At 43.6% G+C, this 23,083-nt stretch overlaps 1 protein-coding gene and 1 long non-coding RNA gene across 5 annotated transcripts in view; one reads left to right on the forward strand and one right to left on the reverse strand.

Moving 5' to 3' along the window:
- Positions 1 to 23,083, forward strand: part of ASTN2 (astrotactin 2) — an 854,016-nt gene that overhangs the window by 669,139 nt on the left and 161,794 nt on the right. The gene's annotated exons all lie outside the window — the stretch shown is intronic.
- Positions 12,180 to 18,241, reverse strand: LOC119926640. The gene is made up of 2 exons (XR_005450357.1): positions 18,130 to 18,241; positions 12,180 to 12,592 (listed from the first exon to the last, which is right to left on the reverse strand). It is a non-coding gene; the product is annotated as an uncharacterized LOC119926640 (long non-coding RNA).

Here is a 23,083-nt window from a genome sequence, read left to right on the forward strand (position 1 = left end):
TCCCTCACTAAACCAAATCCTGAAAGGAAGAGGGACTCATTGAGAAGCAGAGGTTGAGATGTGTGGACAAGTATAATGTTTCCATGTCAGAGTTTCCTCTGAGCCAATGCCAACCAGTAGCCATCATCTGCCCACAATGGGGACTGGGCTAATAAATGCATTTTAGGTACAGGCAGGCAGATACATTGAAATTTGGAAGTTTCCAATCAAATGTGGGGAGCAGTCATATAGACTCAAGGGCAGTACTGCTCTGCTCATGCTGAATGTTCAGCATGAGAGGCAATGTGGTCTAGTGGATAGAACACGAATCTGGAAGTCAGAAGGACTTAGTGGCTAGAAACAGGTTTGGGGGTCAGAAGTACCTGGGTTCTAATCCCAACTCCACCACTTCTCTGCTGCACAACCTTGAGCAAGTCACTTTTTTTAATGGTATTTGATAAGCTCTTACTATGTCCCTGGCACTGCACTAAGTGCTTGGGTAGATACAAGTTAATCACAGTGGACACAATCCCTTTTCCAAATGGAGCTCGTAGTCTTAATCCCCATTTTACCGATGAGGTAACTGAGGCTGAGAAGTGAAGTGGCTTGCCCAAGGTCACAGAGCAGACAAGTGGCAGAGCTGGAATTATAACCCAGTTCCTTCTGATTCCCAGGCCTGTCTTCGATCCACTACCTCATGCTGGTTCTCACTTCCCTGTGCTTCTGTTACCTCATCTGTAAAGAGAAGATATAGACGGTGAGCCAGATATGGGAAACAGATTGTGTCCAAACTGATAAACTTGTATATTCCCCAGTGCTTAGTATAGTGCCTGGCACATAGTAAACACTTAACAAATACCATAAAAATAAAGTGTCAGCTCCTTGTGGCCCAGAAATGGGTCACTTGGTGATTCTGCACTGCAAAGTGACACTCAGGCAATGTTCCTGCTATTACTGTTGCTCCTCCTCCTCCTCCTGCCCTCCTCCTCCTCTTTTCTCTCCTGGCATTCAGTGAAACTAAATAACATTGGAACAGGAAAGGCCTCATTAGGATTACGCAACTGCCAGTGGCGTCTGGCTCCCTCCCAAGTCTTCTCCAGGAGGGGCGAAGGGTGGACTCCTTTCTCAGAGTATTCTGACCACCCTGTGCTAGGGAAATAATGATTTCACTTTGACTGTGTATAGCACTTTTATTTTTCCAAAACACTTTGACATTAATGGTCTCCTTTTATCCTCAACATGCCCCAGTGAAGGAGTATAATTCATATCCCCCTATAATAGATGAGGACACTGAGGCTCAGGGAGGATAAGCAACTTGCACAAGGTCACATCACGGTCCACTAAACCGTTTGGTCTCTACTAAAGTGGACTTTTTAAAAATTAATATTAGTATTATTGCTGCTATGACTCTCCTTGAGCATGGATTCTGCTTTTGTGTAATTTGTTAGTTCAAAATACTGCATCTGAGAATGGACAGGGGGAAGGGATGGAGGAGAGTGCCTACATTTCCCAGCTGTTCTGTCAGATTTCAGGAACCACCTAGGATCTAGTGGGCTGGATTCCACCTCATCTTTCTCACTAGTCGACTGACCATTGTTGACAGACTGTCTAACTGTCGTGGTAAGGATTTCCTTTTGGGAAGAGAGCCTGCACTTAGGATATGCATCAAAGCTTTCTATTTAATGTTCATGTCGGTCATCAACCTCTGAACGGGGTCCAACCAAATGTATTTCTATCTTGAAGTGCTAGAGACAACTCTCATATAGTTACTGACCAGTGATCCAGTTGTACATTGCCTATGTCATTTCATTCTCATCGCTCATCTTTCTTTGGCTCCCTGATTTGAGGGGAGAGGATAATGCAGTCACACCTCCCACATGGATAGGAAGAGATTAAACTCAAACATTTGCATCGTTGCCACCTAAAAATAATAAGGGTAGTGATCATTTTGGTTTGCAAGTACTTACTATGTAGCTAGCACTGTACTAAGTACTTAGACAAGTATAATATATGCATATCAGTCCCAGTCCCTGTCCCAGCTAGGACTCACAGTCTAAGTGGAAGATCAAGTAATTGATCACCATCCTTCATATGAGGAAACTGAGGCACAGAGAAGTTGAGTGACTAGCCCAAGGTCATTTAGGCAAGTGGTGTAGCAGGGATTAGAACCCAGGTTTCCTGATTCCCAGTCCTCAGCTCTTCGCATAACGTTAAGTTGCCTCAATATCAACTTAAGATGGGAAGGAGGTTGGAATTTTTGAATGAGGATCATCTATTGCCATAAAAAATCCACACTCTCCGTGACCTTCAGTAACCTGGAAAACCAAGAGTTGATTATGGCAAAATTTTTAAAACAGTATTACATTACTACATTATTACATTATTACATACTGTGTGCAAAGCACTGTACTAAGCACTGGGAGAGAATACACAGGTGGGAATTAGACATTGACCCTAGCATTCAGGAGGTTCACAATCTAAGGTGCTCTGAGTTCTAAGACAGTTTTCTGTGCAGCTTACAGACAGTAGCATATACCTCACCCATGGTTTATTAAACCATGGAGGGGAAACTCAGATAAAAGAACAATTTCAGCTTGATTCAGAGGACTGTACTAAGCACTTGGGAGAATAGAATACAACAGAGATGGTAGACACATTCCCTGCCCAGAAGGAGCTTATAGTCTAGAGGGGGAGACAGATATTAAAATGATTTACAGATGTTCCACTCCTTGGGACAGTTTAGGGAGCAGGGAGAATTTTCACTATTCACAGTAACGGAATAGCAGAGATGTAGCCATTTGGTGAATCAGCTGCAGAACTGGGGCTAGTACTTGTGACTTTTTTCCGATCTTAGGACTCTCATGTTTAATGCACCCATGCTCAATAAATGTCACTAACAATGATGACTGGCATTATGGCTTTATCATTTGGTCCTAACCTTGTTGGAGTTGAACTTTAATTGCAAGTTGGCCTTTGTTTATTCTTGGGAGCCAGATGGCCTGAAACCACGTCCATTTGCCCTGTGCTCTTCTTCCTTTGAGCTACATGAAGAGGCAAGAATGATTCTGCTCACACCTACACTAGCAAGTGACCTTTTTCTCAAATGAAATTTCTAGTTGAAATTTTCACCTTCCGTGTAGACACAGCTCTCCCGTATGCTGAAGAGTCGTTTCCAACCCTTAAGGATGCCTTGGACACATCTCTCCCAGAGTGCCCCACCTCCATCTGCAGTTGTTCTGGTAGTGTATTCATAGAGTTTTCTTGGTTAAAAATACAAAAGTGGCTTTCCATTGCCTCCGTCCACGCAGTGAACTTAAGTCTCCACCCTCGATTCTCTCCCAAACCGCTGCTGCCCAGCACAGGCGAGTTTCGACTTATAGCAGATTGCCTTCCACTCGCTAGCCACTGCTAGGAATGGAATGGATATAATTATGGCATTTATCAAGCGCTTAATATGTGCCAAGCACTGTTCTGAGCACTGGTTATGCCTCTGCTTGATTCTCCCTCCCATATTCAAGACTGGTAGAGTACTGGAAACTCTCCAGTGCGGCCTTGAGAGGGGTAAGAGTAAGTAAGCACCTGGTTAGCAGGGGAGTCCTGGACTGGGGGTAGTCTTAGTTAAACTCAAACTTGGCCTTCCATGCTTATGGCAGTAGGGCAGCAGGGATCAATTAATGGTATCTATTGAGTGCTTACTGTGTGCAGAGTACTAAGTGCTTATCATTGTTCTAAGCACTTGGGAGTGGAACATCTGCATTCACCTATTTGAGATATATCAGATTACCTGAGAAGCAGCATTGCCTAGTGGATACAGCATGGGCCTGGGACTCAGAGGATCTGGATTCTAATCCCAGCTCCACCACTTGTCTGCTGTGTGACCTTGGACAAATCACTTAGCTTCTTTATGCCTCAGTTTCCTCATCTGTAAAATGGGGATTAAGACTGGGAACCCCATGTGGGATATAGACTGTTTCAACCTGATAATTTTGTATCTACCCCAGCACTTAGTACAGTGCCTGACACTTAATAAGAATAAATACCAAAATTACTATTATCATTATTATTGTTATTATTAGCTAATAGGCACCTCGACAAATGACCGAGGGCTTGGTTAACCAGGAGCCAACTATATACTGTAGTTGTCTACCAGATGTGAATATCTTTTCTATCACTATGTCTATCTTTCTGAAATTAAAATAATTTTGAATGATAGAATGATGTAATGTGATATCAAGGAACAGAGTGTCCCAAGATTTACATTGGATGTGATCATTTTCTTGTTGAATGATGGGCTCTCCTTTCTAACTTCCCAGGCTAATTTCTCCTCTAGAAATGGAATTTCTACCTATCCAGATGTCTCATTCCCATCTAATAGTGGCCACCAGATGCTAGGTCTAGACTGGATCTTCACCTGCGAGCTATTTGTACCTTGTTCAGACTTTTTCCTACTTCTTAGTGAATCACTGATCCCTAGTCAGGGTCTAATAATAATTGTAGTATCTGTATGGTGCTTACCTTATGCCTGACATTGCATTAAATGTTGGGGTAGGTACAAGATACAAAGGTGGGACACAGTCCCAGTGCCAGATAGAGTTCACAGTCTAAGTGGGAGGGAGAACAGTTACTGAATTCCCATTTTACAGATGAAATAACTGAGGTGCAGAGAAGTGAAGTGACTTGACCAAGGTCACCCACCAGACAAGTGGCAAAGCCAGGATTAGAACCCGGGTCTCCCTTCCTTCCATGCTTGTGGCCTTTCCACTGGCCACACTGCTTCTTGGCTGATTTGGCACCCATCTTTGCAATTAGGTGTGGGTGGATCCCATGAATTCCATGCAACTCTTCTATTCTCTAATTTCCCACTTTGTCTTCTGTACCTTTCCTCAGCTGTAACTCTTCTGAGTGGAGAATACCACAAGTCCACAAAACCCGAGAGCTAGAAAATATTTCAAGAAGTCATTTAGTCCAGCCTCCTGCCTCCAAGCCAGCAAAAACTTGTCACCTGACAGATGGTTATATGTTGTTTATGTCTGTTTGTTTTGTTAATTTAGGATGTAGATTCCACAGTTGGTCTTCATAGCCTTTCCTGTTATTCCATCCCCTTCACTTAAGAAGTTCTTCTTCAAGTCTACCTGACATCCTGGGACAAATTCAACCCACTACCATGTGTTGTTCCACTGGGCAAACTGAAAGCAAGTGTCAAACATCTTTCTCATAGAAATCCTTCTTATAATAGAAGATCATTAAGCAATGCCCTATTATTGAAGTGTGGTACAACATGACATCACAGAATTTAAATGCCTTGGAATAACCCCGGCTGGGAAACTCTCCCCTGGTTGCAAATCTCCCCGTTTATCTTGTGTTTATGGCTTCCCTGGACTACCAAAATGCCCTCTAAATAGCACCATGCCACTGCAGGACACATAAGACCTTTACAGAGCAGCAGTAAGTTCATTCACCATTTTGATAAAAACTACACTACCTTATGGCCAATTATTTTGACAGAAGCAGCCAGTCCAGTAAATTTTCAACTCCTCTGCAACTGTGCTGTTCCCTGAATTATTATTTTTTTCTGGTCTCTTCTCTCCACCCTCAATTGTTTTTTTTAACCAAATTGTCATTTTAGTTTTGTTTGAGCTTGTTTTCTCTTCAGGGATTGTTTGCTATTATTTCTCTTTTTTTCCAAGGTTCAGGCTAATTAAAGGAAGTGTAAATCACACCTCATTTGCACAAAATACCTTTCATGAGGTCTGGAAGAGATCTGACTTCTGTCTGCCAAAGGTCTTTAGGAAAGAAAAAACAATCCTCTGGGCATGAAAAAGATTAATTTCTTCGTTCCAGAAAAATTCATTAATCTATGCCTCCCCTTTGTGAGTTTTTTGTCTTTCATTTTTTTTTTTTTGTTTATTTCTAACAGTGTCAATGTAAAAATGGTAGCCCGGGGCAAGAGAAAGAGAGAACTCTGGCTCAGGATGCTCTCCTGTCTGGCCTCCGTTGACAAACTACCAAGCCCTAATGGAGCATTTATCCTAAGGGTGGTAGTGTGGAAATAATCGGGGGTCTTCAGTGGCCTCAGCTAAATGAAGCTTTCTTGGTTGGGCAAGATTGCTACACTTCTCCTTAAAATTGGCAACCATTCCAGAGGCTCAGGAGGTGCCTCAAGAATTATATTGACAGTGGAAATTAGGCAGAGGTGACCTTGAGCATCATGGAGGAGGAGCAGGATAGGACTGTTCCAAAGGCTTTGCAATCCTATAGGGACAGTTCCCAAATAAGCCTGGTCTGACCCCATGAGGAGATGAGAGAGGAAGTGAGCTTCTGAAGCTTGCACTACAGCATTTTCCCCCCATGCGAAATTAACTTCCAAAATAAATAAAAATAAACAGAGTCAATTCAAGCATGAAATGTGCAGGTTGGCTTTCTGCTGATGTGAAACTTCTGCAATTCCTCATAAGGAGGGAAAACATTACAAACCAAAATAACCTTAACCAATAGCAGATTGCCCTGTGGATTCCCCAATCATTTGTTTTGCAGGGCCCAACTAGGCATTTTGTTATGGGAACACCTGATAACAAGGCTAGAAGATAGAAGCTAAAGTGTTTTTCAAGCTCTGGAGTGAAAAGAAGCTGGGAAAGGGAGGCCCATTATCTAAAGTAGAGAGGCTGGGAGGGAAATAGAACAGGCATTTTTCTGGACAAACTGGTGTCTCAGAATTAACATTAAAGTGTCAATCAATCAGTCAGAGGTATTGAGAGCTTACTCTGTGAAGAACACTGTACTAAGTGCTTGGGAGGTACAATACAGCATAATTGGTAGACATGTTCCCTGTCTATACTGAATTTACAGTCTAGAGGGAGAGTCAGATATTGATATAATGTCTGCTCCTAAGTCCAGTCCTCTCACATAGTAAGTGCTCAATAAAGACCATTGATTGACTGACTCTGAGTGATAGTTTATGGATATCTGTGGGGCTGAGGGTGGGGTGAATATCAAATGCTCAAAGGGTACAGAATTCAAAAGACGTTCAAAAATGTGGGCACGGAAAGTACGCAGAGCAAATTGGAAGTTCCAAAATCTCTCAGGAGCTATGGTGCCAAGGATGGATGGCTGGTGGTACAAGGAATTTTTCCTTCCCTAAGGCTACTTCACTCATGACCAGACAAGGAAACCAGAGAAATCACAATAGGTTGCAACCCAGGTGTGCTACTCTGAACAAGTCTTGGTTATCCACTCGAACTTGTGGGAGAACACTGAGCAGAAGTAGAGAAGCAGCATGGCCTAGTGTATAGAGCACGGCCCTGGATGACACAAGGACCTGGGTTCTTATCTTGGCTCTGCCACTTGTCTGCTTTGTGACCTTGAGCAAGTCACTTCACTTCTCTGTGCCTCAGTTCCCTCATCTGTGAAAGGGGGATTCAGACTGTGAGCCCCATGTGGGACATAGACTGTGTCCAACCTGAATAACTTGTATCTATCCCAGCACTTAGTACAGTGCCTCACACATAGCAAGTGCTTAACAATTACCATAAAAAAGTAGAGGAGTTCCCACTCCTCACCCCCATCCCCACCTCACTCCCAAGCCATCACACTGGGATTTCCCAGGAAGGATTTAATCAACCTTGGTCCTGCTCCACATCATCCCATTTTTCCTGTGGCTACAGGAAAGGAGCAATGTGACCTAGTGGAAAGAGCACAGGACTGGGAGGCAGAGGATCTGCATGCTAATTCTGGCTCTGCCACTCGTATGATGTGTGATCTTGGGCATGTCACCTAACTTCTCTGTGCCTTAGTTTCCTCATCCTTAAAATGGAGTTTCAAAGCCTATCCTTCCTCTTACTTAAACCGTGTAAACTTGTGATGGGCAGGGAACGTATCTGCTAGTTCTGTTTTATTGTACTCTCCCAAGTGCTTAGTACAGACCTCTGAACATGGTAAGCGCTCAATAAATATCATTGGTTGATTGACTGTGAGTCCCATGTGGGACAGAGGCTGTTTCTGTCCAAATTCACTTGACTCTACCCCTATCTATGTGTTTAGTAAGCACTTAACAAATACCACAATAATATGGACAGTTCTCCTCAGCCCCCTCACATGGTCAGTGCAGACTCTTCCTTTTGTTCATTTCCTGGAAGGTGGAGAGTGGGTGGTTGTTGTTGAAAACCCTCTCCTCTCCATACCATGCTCCAACCGATCAAAGGTTTTGCTAGTTGTCATTACACAACTCTGCCAAGGTGCCATAATCCTGACCTGCAGCATTTCTTGTTCAGTTGCCGCCTTTCTCTTCAGCTCAATTCATGCTTCTATGTCCTGCACTGCTGTAACGTTTGCTAATCCTGCTATGGGTTTATGGAGCTAACCTGGATCAGTTTAGCCTGTTCTTGCCATGCCATTCTCTCCTATTCATTCATTCATTGGTTCATATTTATTGAGCGATTACTGCATGTAGAGAACTGTACTAAGTGCTTAGGAGAGTACAATACAACAATAAACAGTCACATTCCCTGCCCACAACAAGCTTACAATCTGGGGGCGTGAGGGGGGAGACAAGACATCAATACAAATAAATAAAATAAAATTACCAATATGTACATAAGTGCTGTGGGGCTGGGAGGCCGGGACGAGCAAAGGGAGCAAGTCAGAGCAATGCAGAAGGGAGTGAGAAATGAGGAAAAGTGGGGCTTAGTCTGGGAAGGCCCCTGGAAGGAGATGTGCCTTCTGTAGGGTTTTGAAGGCAGGGAGAGTGATTGTTTGTTGGATCTGAGGAGGGAGGGTGTTCCAGGCCAGAGGCAGGACGTGGGCCAGGGGTCTGTAGCAAGACAGGCGTGATCAAGACACGGTGATAAGGTTAGTGCTAGAGGAGTGAAGTGTGTGGGCAGGATTATAGAAGGAGAGCAGCGAGGTGAGATAGGAGGGGCCAAGGTGGTGAAGTGCTTTAAAGCTAATGGTGAGGAGTTTTTCATTCAGTCTTATTTTTTGAGCACTTACTGTGTGCAAAGCACTATACTAAGAGCTTGGGAAAGTACAGTATAGCAATAGAGAGAGACAATCCCTTTTTGTTTGATGCAGTGGTGGGTGGGTAGCCACTAGAGTTCTTTGAAGAGTGACATGTCCTGTATGTTTTTGTAGAAAAATGATCCAGGCAGCAGAGGGAAATAGGGACTGGAGTGAGGAGAGACAGGAGGCTGAGAGGTCAGCTAGGAGGCTAGTGCAGTAATCCAGGCAGAATAGGATGAGTGACTGTATTAATATGGTATCAGTTTGGATGGAGAGGAAGGGGAGGAGTTTAGTGATGTTGTAAAGGTGGGATGACAGGATTTAGTGATGGATTGAATATGTGGGTTGAATGAAAGATAGGAGTCAAGGATTCATTCATTCAGTTGTATTTATTGAGTACTTACTGTATGCAGAGCACTGCACAAAACTCTTAGAAAGTACAATTCAGCAATAAAGGGGCAATCCCTGACAACACTGGGTTAACAGTCTAGAAGTGGGGATAACACCAAGATTACGGGCTTGTGAGACAGGAAAGGTGGTGGTGCTGTCTATAGTGATGGTAGAGTCGGGGTGGGGGTGGGGTTGGGGACAGGGTTTGGGCGGGAAGATAAGGAGCTCTGTTTTGGACTTTTTTACGTTTGAGGTGATGGAGGACATCCAAGCAGAGATGTCTTGAAGGCAGGAGGAGATGCCAGAGTGGAGAGAGAGATAAGGGCTGGAAATGTACATTTGGGTATCATCCTCATAGAGGTAGTAGTTGAAGCCACTGGAGTGAATGAGATCTCCAAAAGAGTGGATATAGATGGAGAATAGAAGGGGACCCAGAACTGAACCTTGAGGGACCCCCACAGTCTGTGGCAACTGCTCAATTGACCTCATTCTGTCAGTCATTTCTTAGAAATTAGATTTTGAAGCTAGGCTCTAAGCCTCTCATGGGCAGGGATCATGTCTACCAACTCTATTGTATTGTACTCTGAGCTCAATAAATATCAAGGAATGACTGTTTGATTAAAAAATAGATTAGGTATGTTCTCAGGTAAAGAAGCTCTTTTCCATAATATTTACCACAAGATGCTTATTGATAAGATAAAATAATTTCTAAGACCTCATTTCATTCTTACAAAGTTGGTACTAGTACATCATCAAGTGCGGTAAGTTAACTGAGGATAATTAACAGAACTGACTTTCAGAAACATCTAGTGGTCAATGAGCAAGCCGACTAGTACTTTTGTACTCACCGCATATGTTAAGGGAATGTGGGCATGGGTGGATTCATGAACATGAGCCACATGGACCAGGGAGTGTGTCCAAGGATGCTTTCATTTTTAGAAAAGCACTTGGCAGACAGTTCAGAGGGTAGAGAAAGATGCTTTGCACTTTGTCCCAAGCTGGGTAATGAAGAGGAAAGATAATTTCCCACATTCTTTTGGGCAAGCCTCATTACCTATCTGGTGGCCTTTCCTGGCTCCTCCCCATTTTACAGATGAGGTAACTGAGGCACAGAGAAGTGAAGTGACTTGCTCAAGGCCACACAACACATAGAGCCTGTGCTCTACCCACTATACCATGCTGCATAAGACAAGCCTCTAAAAATAGTGTTTTTCTGCAGGGAAAGCAAACCACATTTATCTAAATGGCCTTTGCATATCCAGAGAAATTCAATTGTTACACCATGAACACCACTGAGAGTGCTGGAATGAGCATGAAAACTGGAGTCAGGACACCTAGTTGCTAGTCCCAGCTCTGCTGCTCTATGTGTGACCTTAAGTCATTTAACTTCTCTAGGCTTCAGTTTCCTCATCTAGAAAATAGGGGTAAGATAGATTGTGGGACAGGGACTATGTCCGATCTAAGAGCATTGTATACTTAGCACAAAGGAAGCATATAATAAGTACCATAATTGTTAACTAGTCAGGCTCCAGTGACTGTGGCAAAATGCCATTAGAGACAGATAAATGTTCAAAGATATTAGACCCCCATATGGAATTGAATATTCTCTGCAGCTCCAACCTACTCTTCTTTATGTTAGGTTTTCCTGTGGAATGAGGTCCATAGAACAACCTTGAGAGGTTCTTCTAGGAGAAGCTAGTATTCTTAGTAACTGCAGTAGTAACAGGTACACAAAGGTAGGTGTGGGCCATGTACATTTTTGAAAATGATTTCCAAGATTGAGCTGAACCTTTGATTTGTAAATCAGAACTAGAGAGAGGTCACTGCTTTGTAGTGGGGACTCAGCCTTGAATTCATAGAAAGCTCAACTTTCAAAAAAGCCCCAAAAGGATTTAAGTCGATATTCCAGATAGCTGAGTTTTTTGGCATTTATTGAATATGAGCTATGTTCCTTGGGTCACCTGTAGATAATAATAATAATAGCAATTATTATTGTCATGACCATTATTATCATTATTGCATTAAGAACTTAATTTGTTAATGACTTAGTGTGCCAAGCACTGCACTAAGCACTAGGGTAGATACAAGACAACACAATCAAGTCAGATCCAGTTTCTGTCCCACAATGGGGCTCACAGTCTAAGTAGGAAGGAGAGCAGGTATTTACTCCCCACTATATAGATTCGAAAACTGAGGCACAGAGCAGTTAAGTGTCTTACCCATGGTCATACAGCTGACAAATTGGTGGAGTTCTAATGTGAACTCAAGTCCCCTGACTCCCAGACCTGCAATCATACAAAATGGGAGGACTGAAATATTCTACTATAGCGTTTAGTCCCTTGTACACTTACTGTATTTGAAGTGATTAGTAGTCGGCACTGAATGTCCCCTTTATGATACGTTATGTGCTATGTAACAAGCGCTTAAGTACATACAAGATAATCAGATCAGACACAGTCCCTGCCCTACATGGGACTCACAATCAAAGGAGGAGGGAGAACAGGTATTAAATCACTTTTTAATTTTACCACTGAGGAACAGAGAAGTCCCCTGTCTTGCCCAAGGTTATCCAGCATGCAAGTGACTGACTAAGGTAAATTAGAGTACCTAATCGGCTTTATCTTCTCATTTACACTCCTGGGTCACTTAAGTCTTCTTGAATCTAGTGTATGCATATGTTTTACATAAGTATATTTCTGTGTTTAGAAACACAAAGTTTAGAAGTCCAGATCTCCCCGATAAGGATAGACTTTGTGGGAAAGTCTGGATAACTGAATTTTGGGGATAGTTGAAATCCAGATACAAGAGTCTTTACAGTATTTCCAACTCAGCAGCAACTTGTTTGTTGTTGTTTGTGCATTTAGCTCAGAGGGAAAGGGACCCGTAGTCAAACTTCAGGATAGAAAACAGAGTTTGGAGCCTGCTGACAGCAGGGCAGTACCTTTGTACTCGGTGACCCTCCTCCCAGTCTTGCTTAGTTTCACCCATTTACATCAAGAAAGGCATCAACCACCCCCGTAGCCCCCTCCTCCCTTTCCTGAAAATCTTTTTCTCTGCTCCTGGCTGAGCTGCCTGTTTCACTGCTCATTAATGATTAGAAGGAGTCCAGAGCTTCAGTGATGATCTCCTGGGAGGGCTGGTCACTCAGGGTCAGGAGTTCAATATGAAGCTGGTCATACGGTTGTCAGGCAGGGGTGGAAGAAACATCAAAGATGACGGGGCTGAAAACCTAAAGAGAATGGAGTCCTCTCTGGTTAGAGAAATGGAACACTGAAGGCTGTGTCATCCTTGGGTGGGCTGGGCAGGGGGAAGGAACCAAAGGAAGGCAGGGTGGGCAGGGGGAGAGGGATGGGAGGATGGTGGGGTGGGCAGGAGGAGGGGACAGAAAATGGCAGGGTGTGCAGGGGAAGATGGGGCCAAGGAAAGATGCGATGGGTAAAGGAAGGGAGGGGGCAAGGTGGGAAAAGACCCCAGTTTGGGACCAGGAGTCTCAGAGCAAGCAGATAAATTCTTGTATTTTCCTGATTCCTGGTTTCCCTAAGCCAGTCTCACTTGTGTAGTCATCTTGCTCTTTACACAGATAAGCCTAAAGGTCAAGGAAAGTGAATAGCTGTAGAGAGGCATGGCTGGCCTTGTTGGAAATTGGACATGCCAAAAGACTGCTACAACAGTATGTGGATTGCAGAGCTGGTATGGCCGAGGGAGGGAGGCGGAGGGGACTTTACCAGATTAAACCAGGTAGATTTTTGGCTAAGGCCATTTTGAAACACACACCCTTATGAGCAAGTCACTTCACTTCTCTGTGTCTGTTACCTCATCTGTAAAATGGGGATTAAGACTGTGAGCCCCACGTGGGACAACCTGATTACCTTGTATCCCCCCCCCCCCCCGCAGTGCTTAGAGCAGTGCTTGGCACATAGTAAGCACTTAACAAATACTATCGTTATTATTATTATTATGAGCAATTTTTTTTTTATTTTCCCCCAAGACTAAGGAATTTAATTAGGGTATTTTGAGACCCTGTTTCTCTGGATTTTATATAGAAGAACATAACCACTATTAACAACATGATCATCATTATCATCACCACCACCACCACCATTTATTAAGCACTTTGGCTGCAGAGCTCTTGGGAACATATAATCATGAAATGGTGGTATTTGCTTTCTATGTACCAAGCACTCAGCTAACCCTGGGGAAAATGAACTCTTAACAGACACAGTCTCTGCCTCAGAAGGGGCTCACAGTCTAAGGAGGAGGGAGAAGGGGTATCAAATCCCCATTTTACAGATGGGGAAAGGAGGCACAGAGAAGGTAAATGAATTGCCCAAGACCACACAGCAAGCAAGTGGCAGAACTGGATTTATAACCCAGGCCTTCTGGCTCCTAGCCTGATGCTCATTCTGCTAGTCCATGTTCCTTCTTTTGCAGAAAAGTCACTGTGCATGCCCTCAGGGATCCTACAGTCTGATGTGGGAGACCAGCAGACACAAATGGCCCAATATACAATAGGTTACACTGTAAGAGAATAAAATGCAAGTGATAAAAATACAAGTAAACAGTTAAATCCAAAATAAAAGGCAAATCTATATCCGTATTTTATCTATGGTGACCAATGGTGTGTGCTGGCCAGAAAAGTGTGAGGTACTCTCCAGGGAATGTCTCTATGAAGAAGTGACTGTTGAGAAGAGCTTCAGTGGCAGGGATGGGGATGTGTTTCAGTGGAGCAGTGTCACACAACTCCTATGCAGTTACAGCTTGCATTGCAAGAAAATTGCTCTCATTTCAGCAGGGTTTTAGATCACAACTTCCTGGCTTTCAGCCCACTGACTACATCAGAAATATGCAGCAAAAGTGGAAATGGGGGGACTAACTCCCTTCGCACAACTGCACAGACCCATGTGACAGGCTTGGACCCGGTGAAGAGTTTGTGTGCTGTGGATGTTGTGGAAAACTCCATCAGCAGATGCTTTGGATTCATTCTGCAAGGAAAGCACAATTAGCACTCATGTGTGTTCATCATGATGATTTCAATTACCCTCATGAGGTACATTGATGAATGTCTTGATTCTTCATAAGCAGTTAGCGTTTTTATTCCAATTTTCCTCTAAGCCCATGTCTGAAAAATCCATCTAGCCCCAGATCTTCCTGAAAACTAGTAGCCCTAGGGAATCATCTCTGCTTTTTCTTACCTCTGTTTCCAGAGGGTCCAAGCCTGTCACATGGGTCTGTGCAGTTGTGCGAAGGGAGTTAGTGACAAATGTGATATCTCAGACAACAGCACATCTAGAGTGCCCGGAGTTCCTTTGCAGTGGCTATCGATTGCCTTTTGGGGATGTCTTTTGTGCTGTTTTTCCTTTCTCTCCCACATGGCCACTGCACAAAGGGATCTGAGGTAAGTGGAGATCAGCCATTCCCATCAGAGATCTGGAAGTGTCCAGACTGGGTTTAGGAGTCTCAAAAGAAAGTTTCCCAGGGATGCAGTTAGACCTGGCTAGAGGAGGCCCCCAGCTTTGTCATTCTCCATCTCTCGGTCTTTCCAGGCTCAAAGGCAAAGGTGCCAATAGGGGCTGTTGCACCCATGGGTTTCCATCTGTGGAGGTAAAGCCATTGTTTCATCCCCTCTCTACCTATCAGTTTGGACTCTCACCCTCACTCATTCCAGGTCTCCAACTGGGCTTGGCAAAACTGGCTCCAAAGCCCCAGAATTGAATCTTTGTAACTGTGAGCTCATGGTGGGCAGGGAATTTGTCTGTTTATTGTTGTATTATACTCTCCCAAGTGCTTAGTACAGTGATCTGCACACAGTAAGTGCTCAATAAATATGATTGACTGACTGAGTGTGAGTTGCGTTACCTTTAGCAAGTCACTTCACTTCTCTGGACCTCAATTACCTCATCTGCAAAATGGGGATTGAGCCTGTGAGTCCCACATGCAACATAGATTGTTTCCAAGCTTATTTGCTTATATCCACTGTAGTGCTTAGTACAGTGCCTGACACATAGTGAGTTCTTATCAAATACCACATTCCTGCCAGCCCCTCCTAATACCTTCACTACCTGCTTCTTCTCTACAAGCCCCATCTTCTCTTCTCTCCTCTACTCAAAATTAAATGTTAGCATCCATGCTCAGAGTGCAGGGGACAGAATTGGTCTGTGCTGGAAACCATGGAGATTAGGAATGGGAAGAGAGGTTGCTGAAGTTCCTATGGGGGTCTTCAGAAACAGGAGGAATCTCATCAATTGGATGTGGTCCTGAAGCAGGGGAATGGACTAGATGCCCTATCAGCTTCTTTACAGGCTTCTGACAAAGCTGAGTGGGGGAGCTGGAGAGAGTAATTTATAGATGTCAAACAGCTGCCCAGAATGACTTCTGTACTCTCCCTTAGCTTCCCATTCTCTTCTTCAGTCTCACACTATTCAGCAACTAGCTAGCTACTCCTCAAAACCATCCATTGGGTTCTCATATCCCCCTGCAACTAGGGAAAGCTCCTCCCAACTGGCTTCAGGGCTCTTAACCAACTCACCCAACTTATATAGATGCTCTTTCCACCTGCTTCTCCCCAATTTGCTCTTTGTTTCTCCCATGCCACCCTTCTAACTGTATCCTCCTCTTGACTGTTCCACTTCTATCCCATCACTCATGCTGTCGCTCCAGCCTGGAACACTTTCCCTCCCTCCCTAAATCCAATCAATTTGTATCAACCCACCCTTAGAACTTTTGGGTATATGTGCATTCAGTTGACCACTTGAGTATTTTGTTGATAATAATAATAATGATGAAGATGACGATGATATCTTTTAAGCACTTACTATGTGTCACGTGCTGTACTAAGTGTTGGGGTATGTGCAATATAATCAGGATGGATACAGTCCCTGTCTCTCATAGGGCTCACAGTCTAAGGGAATTGGAGTCCCCTATTTGGAAATATTTTATATCTGTCTCCCAGTCAGAGAGTAAGCTCCCTGAAGTCATGGAACATGTTGCTTCCTTAATTTGTACTTCCTAAACACTTCAGCTCATTTCAACCAGTGGATGCTCAACAAATACTGCTACTCTTACTACTACTACTATTTTTCCATCTTTGGATGGAATTTAATTTATGATGCCAATTTTAACACTAGTACCTAATGGAGAAAAAGCTTATCTTTATAGTTATTTGAAAGTAGGGAAAGCCCTAGTTTGGCACAGGAATGCATAAGTCGATATGGGTTCCAGAACCATTTAACGATGGGCTTAGCTTCCGCATTCCAGAGACAGCAGTCATTTCCAAAGTGCTCTGCTATCATGATTAATATCCTCATGACCATGAAGCATCATACAGCAGCAGCAAAAAATGACAAGACAGTTTCTTGTGATAGCAGGAGGTTCAAATTCAGTCCCAAATCTCAGGGACAACTCTTTAGTTCTTTAAGGACAAGGCCTTCAATCCCTGCATAAGAGGTCGGGATCCTTTGATTTAGGAAGACCTTCATTAAGTGAGTTTATAGATTCCTAAACATAGGAAACAGAAAGCAGCAAACACCAGACTTTCCTTTTCTGCACTCATCCTCAGTGTTTTTGTGGCTTTAGGTAATATGGGGGATGTATTTAGGGAATAGTCCACAAGGATCTTCATTGGATGCTCTGGCCATGGGGAAGAATAGCTTTTTGGAACAGCAAAATGTCCTCCTGTTCTCTCTGTGGCAGTCTGCCAGTGACAAGGAAATGGGTACAAACTTCCCTCAGGACAGATTTGTCGTGGAGAGATGACAAATTAGGGCTCATTTGGCGTTCCATGGAACATTGCCCAAGATCAGGAGAGAGTTGATGAAGTGTCCCAGATTCCTGAGATGTGAATGGGTCATGGGGTGAGCAAGGTAGCAGCGTTTTCTGAAGGCCCTTCCCCCGACACCAGCCTTCCTTCCCCACCATCCCTGCCTTCTCAACAGCTCCCAGCCACTCCCCCTGGCCTGGACTCAGAAAGACAAGGCCACCACCCAGTCTTCAGCTCCTGCGGCGACGTGCTGTAGATGGTTCATCTGTGGGTGCTGATTTGTCATTAAACCTTCTCAGTTCATTTATATGAAGCAGAAGTTCCCTGATAAAATCTGCAAATGATTTGCACGTATTTGTGTGTCTGGGCGGCCTATTCTCGAGCAATTTTCAAGTTATAAAGTTATTATTGCTATCCTGAGGTCATCATTTCTTGACTTTTCTCTCCTCTGTTCCTGCTCCCTCACCATCAGTGCCCTGGTTTCTCTGCACCAGAAGGTAGGGAAGATGTGGGGAAATGTCTAGAAGCGAGGGGCAGGATTGGGGTTGGATGAGTAACATTCTCCCAAGAGTCTCTTCTGGATCCCAAATTGAGGCTGCACTCGACATGATGCTGGAGCCGTGATGCCTTTCCAGCTCTCCCTGACTTTAATAGGAAAGCAAATATCTATTCATTTTCTGAAAGTGCGTAGGGAGAATTTAGAGTCCAAATAGGTCTCGTTCCAGATAGGACCAGAACAAGAATCAGAGCTATAGGAGTGGTTCAGCGTAGGAGAATGAGCCGGTGCTTCAATTTAGGCTTCCTTGGACCCCCGGAAAGCTGCTTTTGGTCCTGGTCCCCTATCAGGGGACCCCACTGGAGGAATTCCGTGCACTGATGTGAAGCATGGACTTTTCCACCTGGAAGACACCTGCCAAGCGTAGTCAACAGAGGGAGCTCCCGCACCGTGCAATGATTATGGAGGGAGGAAAGTGAAATGAAAAGGAGTCACACAGATGCTGCCAGCTGACCTTTTTCAAACAGTTCACGGGTTTCCAGAGCAGCTGAGGTGTCAGCGGTGGAGAACAGTCACAGCTTCCCAGGCGGTGAAGGAGGAAGGCAAGGGGCACCCGAGAGGGGAGGAAACCTTCAGAGAAAAACAGGGAAACCTTGCAATCTGTTAACCATTTCTAGACCCCATCAGGGAGAAGCACCAAAAGAGAAGCCAGGGCCCAAGGGAGGATGGGTGGGTTGTTTGGTGGAGGGGGTCAGGGCAGAGAACTAACAGCTATTTCTACTTTATTAAATGACTTTTTCAAAAGTAGCACTGAGGTGGAAACTTGGGGGAGGCTATGTCCCAAATGGGTCAATCATAAAAATACATTCTGCCTGGCCCATCAGGACAGAAACACTACCAACTCTGTTGCACTGAGTTCTCCCAAGTGCTTAATATAGTGCTCTGTATACAGTAAGTACTCATAAAATACCATTCATAAATTAAATTCCAGGGTCTAGTGGACCACCTTACCCACTAATTGGGGTTACCCAAAACGAGGCCAATCCCTACATGTGTCTCTCAGGAAAGTCACTGGTGTCAGTGGAGTGGATGGAGCTCATTGTGAGTTCGTTGACATTCTATCACTTCACAGACCTGAGTAGGATTCCCTGTATGTAGCTTGCTCTTTGCCCAAGCTGGGGTCAAAACCCTTCTCTTGGTTTATTTGTTCTAGTCTTGGAACCCAGTAGGATTTTTCTTGACTCTTCTACATAGCCTAGGTTTTTCCTCACTGCTGGCCCTGGGCCTCCTTGATCCCTTACTTATCTCTACTGTTTCCCTTTCTTTGACTAAGTCCTTATCTTCCCTTTCTGCTCTCAGACTCTAATAAACAGCCCTCAGACTCTTACTGCTACTCCCCCACCCTGTTTGAAGCCTCTGAATTCCCACTGTGTAAAATCTAGATGATAATACTCTAGGGAAATGTCAATTGCTTTGGGTTCCTGGAATAGATAGTACTCTATCCTTATTACCTGCCAGCCCCTTTCCCTCCTTATCTCTCTCTCAGTTATGTTTCTTGAATCACCTTTACTCTTCCTTATTAGTGCCAAGAATCTTTTCTAGATGCATCCTCAGTGACTTTATCATTTCTCAGTAAGTTCCCCAATGCAAGTGTATTGGGAAAGAACCCTTGCTATGTCACTGTGATTTGGGCTTGTTACACAACAGTAGTCAGAGAAAGGAAGCAGGCTCAGAGTGCACCTTGCGAAAGGTAATGATGCAGAGAATTGGGCAGCAGATCACTTGAACAGCAAAGTTTTTTAAAGTGTTTTTGTTTAGTTTGGATGGGGTTTGCATTTTGAAAATCAGCAGGATTTATCCTAAGCCTATCCTGCTTTGTCTCCTGGGTCATGTTCACTGTTCCAGAGTCACTGAATGGAAAACAGGTGGATCATTGTCTTCTATGAGACTATATATCCACACTTTAATAAGTTACTGGGCTTCCAGATCTGATGATTTTAAGTTGACCTTGTTCTACCTTAGAAATGGCCTGCAGATGTCAGAATCCAATGAACAAGATCGGGTGGCTATCTTACTGAGCCTCAGCTTCTCCAATAGTAACTTGGCCCTCAGAATTCATCTCATTCTTCCTGAGGGTAGGTAAGACTCATCATCCATTAGAGCCAGAGCCTCCAGTAGAAAAAGATGTTTCAGTGTAGAAGATTACATCTCAATTGTACTTACTAGCTGAAGTGCAGCCCAGTTCGTGGGTCATCTGGAGGGAAGAGTAAGTTTCCTTAGAATACAAGCTTATTATGGGCAGGGAACATGTCTACCAACTCTGTTGTTCTAGTCTCCCAAACAGTACAGTGCTCTACATACACTAAGCACTCAATAAATACCTTTGACTGACTGTTTGAAGGTAGCAAAGATGGGGAATTCCATTTGTGAGACACATGTCCACTAATGAGAAGGGGAAATAATGATATAGTTTGTGGGAGGAGTGTGTTAATTTACTCTGGGTGCAGGTAAATGTCAGTCTGTGTGGGTGAGGGAATTGCCATCTGCAGCTTTGTGACTGTGCCTGAGAATGATAAATAAATCGAGGACAGCAACCATCTGAATTGGGATGAGTTGGAACAGAGCACCTGGGTGAAATCCGTAGCCATGGGTGAAGCATCTGTGCGTACATATGAAGGTAGGTTTGCTTCAGCATTGAGCTGACCAAGGATTTTACTCTTTTGCAATAGTGCAGCTGGACTATTTGGGCACCAGCACAAATGGTGTTAGTCTATTAGTTTGCTCTCCTACCTGTATCCCCAGCACTTAGACAGGAAATATTCTGTAATGATGGCTCTGGGCTGGACCTGCTTCTTGTATCTCAAGCCTTGGAATTTGAGGCCAAAACTGTAAATGGAACAAGTGACTTCCTTGCATTCAGTCAATCAATCAGTCATATTTATTGAACACTTACTGGGTGCAGAGTACTGTATTAAGTACTTCACTGGGGGAATCTTCTTCCTTTGTTGTTCTGGTCAAGTTTTGATCTGGCCTGATCTGGACCTAAGGTTTGGCCCCTGGAAGTCTAGAAACCCACATTCTAATGCTAGTTCACCCCCATACGGGGCGTGGTGATTGGCGATATCATAGTGAGATCCCTCCCTACTCTAGAAAGGCTAGATCCTGGCAACAGGCTGGACACAGCTGGGGAAAATGGAGTTGCTTCAACGGTGTTTTGATGGGAAAGGCAACAGAGTTCTTGCTGGAGTTGGTTGCTGCTTATGAATGACTCCTACCTATCTACCTCTTTCATAATTTCTAAATTCTTCCTGAAGGGTGAAGAGCAAGTCCCTTGAATGGTGCTTGAGGGTTGAAAGGGGCCTACATGTGTCAAGTCCTCCACTCGAGGTTTTGAGTCTAGACTGTCTCTTTAGACTGTAAGCTCATTATGGGTAGGGAATGTGTCTGTTTATTGTTATACTGTACTAACCAGAGCACTTAGTATAGTGTTATGCACACAGTAAGCACTTAATAAATATGATTGAATGAATGAATGAATGAGAAGGTTGTGCTCTACCAAAGCAGCGCACTCGGGCATGTGAAAGTGGGAGAGAGAGAGATTTTTGCAGTGCCAATAAACAGAAGAAGATTGCATTGAAATATCAAGCTATCCCAGGCAGTGCATGCACAGTCATCATAAATGGATAGATGATAAGCTATCACTGAATTCACTTTGCTTTTTAGGTAGGCAGTGGTCAATACACCAGGCAAGAGAGTGGAAAGTAGACCAATATGTCATCCCATCTTTTGGCTGGTAAACCAGTGGGTTTGGGGCAAGACAAAGGCAGAGTGTCATTCAGTTAAGTGGTTGGGTGACTATCATTCTGTTTTCACCAAAGAGTGGAAATTGTGTCCCTTCCATGTGATGCAGGGCACCAGTTATGTAACCAAGACGAGGGAAGCCACTCTATAGGTTCATCATAACACAGATTCACAGTTAGCAGGGCAGCAAAAGAAGCATTCTGACAGGATTGGCCTGCAGCAGACAGAGCAGTCAGTTAATCAACAATATTTATTGAGCACTTACTATGTACAGAGCACTGTACTAAGTGCTGGAGAAGGTGCAATATATTTTGGATTGGTAGACATGATCCCTGCCCTCAAGATGTTTACAGTCTAGTTGGAGAGGCAGTCATTAAAGTAAATTACAGATGAGGAAGGAGTTTGAACCAAGCTGTTGATCTGTTAACAAAGAAAAAAGGAGAAACCCAATGCCTAGCAAACTGGAAGTCTACTCCTTAAAGGAGTTGTACTCAAGAGCAGTAGGAGCCAGAGTCACATATTAGGTGTATCAATCTATCAGGACTCAGAGGAGATAACACTTGAAGATTGTAGATTACAGGCTCCTTGATGGTAAGATTTCATGTCTACTAACTTGATTGTACTCTCCCATGTGCTTAATACAGTGTTCTGCACAGAATGAGAATCAGCATGGCCTAGAGGAAAGAGGATCAGCCTGGGAGTCAATGGACTTGGATTTTAATCCCAGCTTTGCCATCTGTCTGCTATGTGACCTTGGGGAAGTCACTTAATGTCTCAGTGCCTCAACTTCCTCATCTGTAAATTGGGGATGAAATACCTGTTTTTCCTCATTCTTAGACTCTGAGCCCAATGAGGTACAGGGACTATGACCAACATGATTACCTTATATCTACCCAGTGCTTAGTACAGTGCTTAGCACATTGTAAGTGCTTAACAAATACTATTATTATCATATTCACTATTATTATTAATATTATTAAGTGCTCAAAAATACTATCCATTGATGATGTGACAAAGGTGGTCACATGAAGGTTACAAGAAATGTGAGCTAGTCAGTCAACCATCTCTAAACCTCAATTTCCTAATCTATAAAAAAAAACCTCACAATGTTGAGACCTATGTGAAGAAATAAAAGAATAATTTTGAGTACTTAAGAGAATGGAGTGATAAGAAATTCTCATATTAGTAAACTCTCCCTACATTTCAGGTGGGAAAATTGAGACACAGCAGAGTGGCCCAGTGGAAAAAGCATGGACCTTGGACTCAGAGGACCTGGGTTCTAATCCTTGCTCTCCCTCATGCCTGTTGTGTGACCATAGGCAAGTCACTTGTGCCTCAATAACCTCATATATAAAATAGAGATTAAAGTGCCTGTTCTTCCTTTTAGACTGTGGGACAAGGATTGTGTCTGAGCTGCTTATATCAACTCCAGAACTAAGTTTAGTACTTGACTCCTTGATCTGATTAGGTTGTTTCTTAGTTCTTAGTTCAGTGCTTGGCACATGGTAAGTGCATAACAAATATCAGTAATTATTATGAGCATACAGTAAGTACTCAGCAGACACCACAGTTATTAGTAAATGGTAAATGTCTTCCTGAAATCTAAAAGTAAGGCAATACAGGGACAAAAATCTCTTCCCTGGGCTTGTGAGTCACAGAGCCTAGGC

Source organism: Tachyglossus aculeatus, chromosome 4 (assembly GCF_015852505.1).
Source record: "Tachyglossus aculeatus isolate mTacAcu1 chromosome 4, mTacAcu1.pri, whole genome shotgun sequence".
In the NCBI taxonomy this organism is placed as follows: Eukaryota; Metazoa; Chordata; class Mammalia; order Monotremata; family Tachyglossidae; genus Tachyglossus; species Tachyglossus aculeatus.